This window comes from Lepus europaeus, chromosome 12 (genome assembly GCF_033115175.1).
Source record: "Lepus europaeus isolate LE1 chromosome 12, mLepTim1.pri, whole genome shotgun sequence".
NCBI lineage: Eukaryota > Metazoa > Chordata > Mammalia > Lagomorpha > Leporidae > Lepus > Lepus europaeus.
In genome coordinates this window covers 66,921,871-66,930,368 of record NC_084838.1, presented here as the reverse complement: position 1 = coordinate 66,930,368, position 8,498 = coordinate 66,921,871, and positions in this window count along the sequence as shown.

Below are 8,498 nucleotides of genomic sequence, written 5' to 3'. Positions count from 1 at the left end.
TGTGCCCTGGAGGTGCGGGGCTGCAGCAGACCCCTTCCTAGCAAGAGGCCAGGGAAAAAGAGCAGGCTGGGCGGTGGCCGGCTTTTAACCCACTTCCAAAGGGGAGTGGTTAATTAACCTGATTGGCTGGTAGGCACTCAGGTATGGCCAGGTAGGGGAATGAGGCCACACAGGGGCATGGCGAAGGCGTGGTCTTCCAGTTCACAAATCTGATCAATTTTAACCTGTATGCCTGCCTACTTCACATTTATTAACAGGCAGGTAACAACTACATGTTTGGAAAAAAAAAAAAAAAAAGCAGGAATAGAGAATGGTAGATAAAGAGTGATAGTTTATGCAAGGTGTCCTGCCGTAACAAATCTTCCCAATCAGGTGAATCAATTAATTCACAAGCTTTTTTTGGGATTCCGCTCCCGAATGAGGTTCACTGGTCCCAACTGGGGTGGGAGGACGGGGAAGTCGGGCATCACAGGTTGAGAGGGCTCCTTTTATAGATACAGGGCATGGGGGTTAAAGGTTGAGGCAGGTCTGATCCTCATTGGTTGACCTTTAAGTACCTGCAGGGACCGTGACAAGGACTTTTTGTTCCCGGGAGTGTGGGTAGGGACTCTCCATTCCGGAAGTGTAGGCCTTCTCTCCTTGTGGATTCCAAAGCTACCAGTTTAGGAGCAAGCCTCCTGCTTGCTCCATGTTTCACCATAATCTTGAGAAATTTCTTTGCCTGTCTCACATGTCAAGTTACCTTTGTTTTTATGCAGTGTGTTCCTTTTGTTTGTTTTTCAGTTTACATCCTCCTTTTGTTGGGACACATCTGCAGCAGTTTCTGGAAAATGTTCATAAACAGTAAGTTTTTTGGAAATATTTTGTTCAAAAACATTGTTCTTCATTGTTTTCACACTTTAGTGCAAACCTATGTGAGTATAGTATTTTAAGTTGCAAAATAATCTCCTTTAGAAATTTGAAGACATTGTCCTGTTGTCTTCCAGCTTCCAATGTTTTACTTGAGAAATTAAATGCCATTTTGAATTTTTAATATTTTCTATGCAAAGAATTACTTTTCACCAAGAATTTTTAAGATGGCTTTTTATTAATGTCCTGCAAAGTTGGAACAGTACACTTTAATGGAGCTATGTCATTACCAAGTGCTCAAAATCTGAAGCTCATATCTTTTAATTCTGCAACGTTTCCCTTGTAACAACTTTTCATCTTGTCTTCCCTTCCTTGTCTGTGCTTCCCTCCTTTTTAGAATGTGCATTTGTCAGCCATTGGGATTCTGCACTTGATTCTTTAAATTCCTTTCATTTCTTTTTGTTTGTTCTGCTTTTGAGAAATTCCCTCATTGTCATCCTCTTTAGTCTTGGAGATTTGCTTTATATGACAGGTGATCCTCAGATCTTTGTCCCTATTAAGAGTAAGAATGCCTGCATAAATTTAGCATTTTCCCTCTCTTCTAAAAAGCATCCAAAAGCAACAAAAAGAATAGAAACACTGAAAACTCCATTTTGAGAAAATTTGAAAGTGGAATTCTAAAATATCTCTAAAGGCAGCCAAAAAGCTGACTTTAGCATGTTGCATCCTTAGGGTGGGCAGAAATAAGCTAAGGACACATTTCCATGGGACTCACCAAAATAGGTCTCAGAAATTGGCCCAAACATATTATTTCCTGATGGTAAGAAAAACATGCTGAGGGGCCAAATTATTTTTCTTGAACTCTGAAGAGTATGGAAGTTTGGATGAGCAAGGATGAGAACAGAAGGCTCCCTGCTCAATCCATTTCTTATAGAGAGGATGAGAAGGAAGGGCTACCTGAGAATCCACAGGAAAAAAATAATAAGGAATCAGACCAATTCTATGACAAGTGAGAGATTAAAAGCCTTTTGATGTAAAAACCTGTTCACCTAGAAACCTGCTTTGGCTCTTCCCTACACAAGTTACTTGTCATTCCAAAAAAATGTATACAAGGGTTTTTCAAATAGTTCAAGGAAAATGTATATTATTTTTTTAAAGATTGTTTATTTGAGAGGCAGAGTTACAGACAGAGAGATGTTGAGACAGAGAAATAGGTCTTCCATTCACTGGTTCACTCCCCAAATAATGGCAATGTCTGGAGCCTGGCCAATCTGAAGCCAGGAGCTAGAACCTTCTTCCGAGGTTCCCATGTGGGTGCATGGGCCCAAGTATGTGGGCCATCTTCCATTGCTTTTTCCAGGCCATTAACAGGGAGCTGGATTGGAAGTAGAACAGCCAGGTCTTGAAACAACGCCCATATATGATGCTGGCGCCACAGGTGTGCTGGGGATGGCCAAAGACTGACGGAGCCCAGACTCGGGCACCCCTATCACCCTCACTGAGCCCAGGATAATGCTCCAGGTAGCGGATAAGTCCGCAGAATTCCTGGTGGATATGGGGGCTACCTATTCTGTTCTGCTGGCCTATGTGGGCCCACTCCTGCCATCTTCAATTTCTGTAATGGGGATCGATGGGACTCCCTCCCACCCTAGGCGCACACCAGACTTGCCTTATCAATTGGAAGACCATCTGTTCTCCCACTCCTTCCTGGTAATCCCTTCCTGCCCGGTACCCCTACTGGGACGGGACATTCTATTCCAACTGGGCTCCAGCCTCCAGATTCTACTGTGACAACCCTCAGCTGCTCTCCTACTCCCTCTGATTGCTTCCCTAACCTCTCCCACCCCTTCCTTTGATTCATCAAACCCCCAATGGCCAATTTCTCCCTTGAGTATGGGATTTGTCTATTTGCATAGAACCTACATATATCCTCCTATGTAGTTTAAATCATGTCTACAGGACCTATAATGGTTAATACAACAATGTAAATGGCTGTTTTACAAATGGTTATTTAGGGAATACTGATAACAAAATGACTTTTCATGTTCAGTGCAAATGCTTTTTTTTTTAAAATATATTTTCAATCCATGGCTGGTTGAATACACAGATGTGAAAGTTAGAAATACAATGGACCAAATATATATCATATAATGTGCGTGTATATATTATACTTGTATAACGATGGGCCAAATATATATCATATAATGTGCGTGTATATATTATACTTGTATATATATAGTATGTGTGTAATATGTGCATTCATTATTTATCTAAAATCACACAAAGATATGAAGAAAAATGAGTGACAAAATGCAAAAGGAGAGTAAAATTGATTAAGGAATAGAGACAATTTCCTCAAAATGATTGCTGTGGACAAGGTGAGTGCACTGAATAGTATATACAGCAATTCTAGTTGTCTCTGTTTTGTACAAACTTTCCTTCAGGTGAGCTGTCCGTAAGAGTGGACTGAGAGCCAAGGAATAAGGCAGGCTCTTGTGGGCAGATTTAAACCCAGGGTCTGTAATCAACTTATTGGTAGCTTTGGGATCCGCAGGAGAGAAGGCCTACACTTCCGGGAATGGAGAGTCCCTACCTGCACTTCCAGGAATGAAAAGTCCTTGTCAAGGTCCCCGCAGGTGCCTAAAGGTCAACCAGTGAGGATCAGACCCACCTCAACCTTTAACCCCCATGCCCTGTATCAGCAAAAGGAGCCCTCCCAACCTCTGACATACAACTTCCCCTGACCCCTGCTCTGTTGGGACTGGTGAACCTCTCCCGGGAGCAGAATCCCAATGAAAGCTATAAATTAATTGATTCATCTAACTGGGAAGATTTGTTACGCATCGGACACCTTGCAGTTATCATCACTGATAACTGACATTTTGATGTTCACCTCTAACTTACTTACGTCTTATTCCTCAATTAATTTGGACTCACTAGGAGAAGAAAGGTGTTTATTTCTTTGATTATTCTAAGTAATAATGATAATAATAAAAATAATAAGACAATGTATAATGTAATAATACTGGTGGGGTGAATAATGTAATAATATTGGTGGGATTTTCTGGTTCCTTGCCTGTGTGAACAGGGGTGAATTCTGGGTAAGTGGTGTTACTGCTTTGCTCTGCATCCTATTAAACAGAGTGTGATGCTAAGGACCTATCTGGTACTATAGCTCCCCTTGGGCAAACAATTTAAATGGGAGGTAGTGCAGGAGATAGGCCATGACAGCCACCTTTACCTGGAACAGATGGCCTGGCTTAATAGATTCTTCTGTTCTAAATTAAAGATGGGTGACTGAGATATGAATGTTATGTACCAATCATGGGACCCAAATATATATGCAGCCTTCTTTTTTGAAGCCTGATGCTAAGACTGGCCAATTCCTTTGTTCCTTGTGTGGATTTAGGAGGATTGGGATGAAAGCATGTATTTCCCAATAGTAAGTGCAGGTACCAGTATTACAGGAGCAACAAGAAAAATATTTGGGGAAAATTTGATATTTAAAGCAAAAATGGCATCAACATAATGTTTGTGGGAAAAGTAAGACATTTGAATAATTTATGGTTGGAATTTCACACTCTCTTTTAGTGAGTATGGTCTGGAGAGATCTTAATCCAACTAGGCTGTGTTTTTCCCATCTTTAATTCTTGTAACTAAGCTAACATTCATAACTTGATAGTTCTGTTTCTGATAATAAATAAAAAAAAAACAATTTCTACATTTCAGGATCATGTAAGGGACTTAGTGTGAGTCAGCATTCTTAAATCAAAAATCAGTTTCTGAATGACAGCCTGGGAGCCAGACCCTAGGCCAATGGTGATATAATCAAAGTAAAAGTCCCTGAAGACCCCCTGATGTTGAGGCATAATTTCTGTAAAAATAGGGCCTCTGTACTGTACAACTCCAGGGAGATCCATTTTGTGATTTTCTGTGTAAACCAGCCTTGTAACTGGTGCCCCTGAAGTTATCGGTGCAGGTTGACAGCTAGAATCCTTCTGTTTTAAGCAGACAGAGGTGATATTTTGTTCCTGAAGGATTTTGATTTTAGTTAAAAGATTGCTGGACTAGGAAACAGGGGAACTGTTTTTATGTTTATTGGCTTTTGTTGTTATTGTTATTGTTTTATTTGAGAAGGAGAGAGAGAGAGAAAGAAAGAGAGAGGGGAGAGAAAGAGCAAGAGCAAGAATGCATTCACATCTACTGGTCCACTTCCCAAATGCCGACAGCAGCCTCCTGGGAGCCAGGAACTCAATCCAGATCTACCATACCTGTGGCAAGAACCCAATCACTTGGACCATCACTGCCGTCTCCAAGGATATGATCTAGGAGGCAGCAGGATTCAGGAGATGGACCCGGGAATTCAGCCTAAGCACTCCAGTGTGTGATGCTGGTGTCTTAAAATGCCAGGCCAAATGCTCACATCAAGAGCACTGTTTTTTAATAAGTTACGGTACTCTGACTCAATAACATCTCTGGGCTTCTGTGACCTCTGTGGAGTGCGGGGATTCGTAGAATTCATGGTGATGACCTCTCAGTTCTGTTCTAAGCTTAATATTGTCATTATAGATCTTACAAATCATCTAGGATTCCTCTGTCAACTTGTTAATTCATCAACCTATCAAAGACAGGGAGGAGCCTCATCTAGTTCCATGAACAGAAGTTTCCCTTGTTTACTTTCATAGCCCCCAACACCCCTGTGGTCCCACAGCAAAGAATAAGCCTAGAGCTGTGCAGACACTGGGGCTCAGAGAGGATAAAGCAGGACAGGAAGGTGTGGTGCTTTGGATACCAGACGACTAATACCAAGCACTTCACTGGGAGAGAGAGGGCTGACTTGGTAACTATTCAACAGGAGGCACGGAAGGATTGCTAAAGGACACTGAGCAGAGTAAAGTGGGCAACAGAGTGGGGTATGGAGAAGGATGAGGACTGAGTGACAGGGAAGAGAAAGGAGCAAGAGAACATAGTGGGCACTAGCAGAGATGAGCTACAAGGCCTGCAGCCAGTAGGAAGCCCTCTGGCACACGTTGTGCTAACAGCTGAGACCACCTAAAGGAGGCAGGACAAAGTGGCTGCCCTGCGTGGCTCTGGTTCTTTAGGACAGCCCTAGAGAGATGGGCTAGACAGAAAACATCCCAGGATCTAGGAACAGATTGCCAGAGAAGCAGACCTCAGGGGAAGCACTGGTCCACTGCTCTCAAAGCTCTACTGTGTGCCTTTCCATTTGGTCAGTAAGAGGAATTTTGACTGCCTTATAACACTACAAAGGAGTGTGTCTATACCTCCAGCAGTCCCTCCTTATGGAAGCCTGTGAAACAGAACTGGCAGAATGTACACTCTGTTCATCCTTCTTGTCCACGATGCTTTGGCTTGTGGTCCTAAACATATATTCTGCCCTATATGCCCTATATGCAGCTTCTTTGGATCGCATCTCATCTTGTTTTCTGCACATGCCATCTCACCAGAGAGGGAATACTTACCTACCATAGTATCTTTACCACCAACATGATATCTAGCACCATAATAGGCAGACAACAAAATTATCTGTTGCATTTAGAAATGCACCAGCCCTCATGCCTTGCAATTCTGACTTTCCCTCTCAACCATCCTAGAATTTGAGATTCCCAGTATGGCTCCAATACCCCATTTCCCTCTTATCTGGGAGAGCAAAATAAACAGAATCTTTCCCATTCTCTTTCTAAAAGAAACTTAGATAAACTTAAATAAACTTATTCTAGCATTTTAAGGAACTTCTGTACTAGACAGTCATCTGATCAATTACTTGATTAGCTTTTCACAGATAAACATATGGCTTTACCAGACCATGGACCTTTGGGTTCAAGAAACAAACAATTTGAAAGAATCCCAGAGAATAAGAAAGGGAGTTTTAGAAATATATACAGATGACTAAGCTCTGCTTCCAGAGATGCTGAACTAACTGGTTCAAGCAAAGGCCACAGTATTCTCATTAGTTCCCCAGACTAATTAGCAGCCATGGCTAGAAAGCTAGGGCTGATCATCTTAGCTGTAGTATCTGGGCCACTGTACAGCAGAGGAAGAGTGCATGTCTAAGGTGTATCTCCTCAGCCTCCACCACAGCACAGACCTCAGAAACACAACTAGAACATCTTGGGCAGAGCCCAGACAAGGCACTGCCTCTAAGATCCAAGATTTCTGCTTGAGGTGTGGCTCCAACTCCGTTAAACTATCTTCCAGTCTAATGGACTTTATAACCCCATCACAAATCTGAGGGGGTGGAGTTGGAGACTTAGGTCACTTGTCCAACTTCATTCTAGTCCATGAGCTGGAATCACCACCCTTGTCTATCTGACTCTAGAGGTTGTGCTCAGTCTTCTGTAATAGGAGAAACAAAACTCCACATGAGTTAAACTTTTCTAATATTTATTGCAAAAACTAATGGGGTAAGAAATTGTGCCTAGGCCACCATGTGTTCACGCCAATGCTGTGGCCCCTGAGACTCAGGGTCAGGTCAGCTTTTCCATGGGAGACCCTCTACATCCCTGAAATTCTCCTCCTGAGGCATCTCTCCCCCTGTAACCAAGCGTGGTCCAAGAAGGCCTGCCATGTGATTAACCTTGGGAGTGCTGATCTTGAAGGGTCTTGGGTACATTTGTTTTCTTAATGCCATACTATAAGCAACAGAGTTTATAGTTGCAGATGAATTTTTCCCCTTATTGCAAATGGCTTTGATTTAATAATAACATTTTCCAAGCCATTGGCCCATAATGAGGATTATTGCCTGTGGGTATTTAATACAGGAAAAAAGAAATGGGCCCACTTCACCGTGCAAATGGCTGCCACAAAGCCTGCAGCAAGAGGGCCCCTGTGACGCTTTGACTACAACAACACTAGATGGCTGGTGTAAACATGCAGTCAGTTAAAATTTCACTCTTTCATGGTCCCAAGGCTCAACCAAGTCTCGATGGATAACTTTGTGGGTAGCTGACTTTCAAAAGCTAAAGTCCACTTTATTCTGGTGCTCTAAGCAGGACCTGAAAAGAGTTGATGAGTTTGCAACCTTAACCAGAAGTGGCAAGGATGGGTTGTCAAGGCAGCTAAGATGGGCAGGCAGGATGGGAGGCAGAGTTGCATTTTGGAGATGAAGGAAAATAAATACCAGATACAGAGCTAGGGATTTTTTTTAAGTGATCACATTTATTTCTTGCATCAGCTCTTGATGATAAATGTTTATAATACAGCTATTTGATGAGGCAACTGATGTTTTCGTGATGCAAAGGAACCTCTCTCAGGGCACACATAAGCAGCAGAGCATGAATTCCACGCATGTTTGTCTGGCTTGGATGCCTAGTATCTTTCCACTGCACAGTGTGTCCTGTGTGGATACTGGCTCTATACTTCCAGGCAAGACCATCTCGGGCAGTATTTTGCTGCTTTCTGCCATTCTACATCAGCACCTGCTCTTACAGAGAAGTGCCTAAGTTTTCAAAACGCCAGAGTCAGTTCCTCAGCTACCCCATCTGATACTGCCATACCAGTTGGTTGTTTCTTCCTGAGAGTTTGTCCGTGGCTTCCATCCCCTAGAGGTGCTGAAAGACCAAGTGCTCTCTAATTCTGCCTGAGGAGAGGTAGTTCCTCCCTGCGCAGTATGGTATAGTAGGAGATAT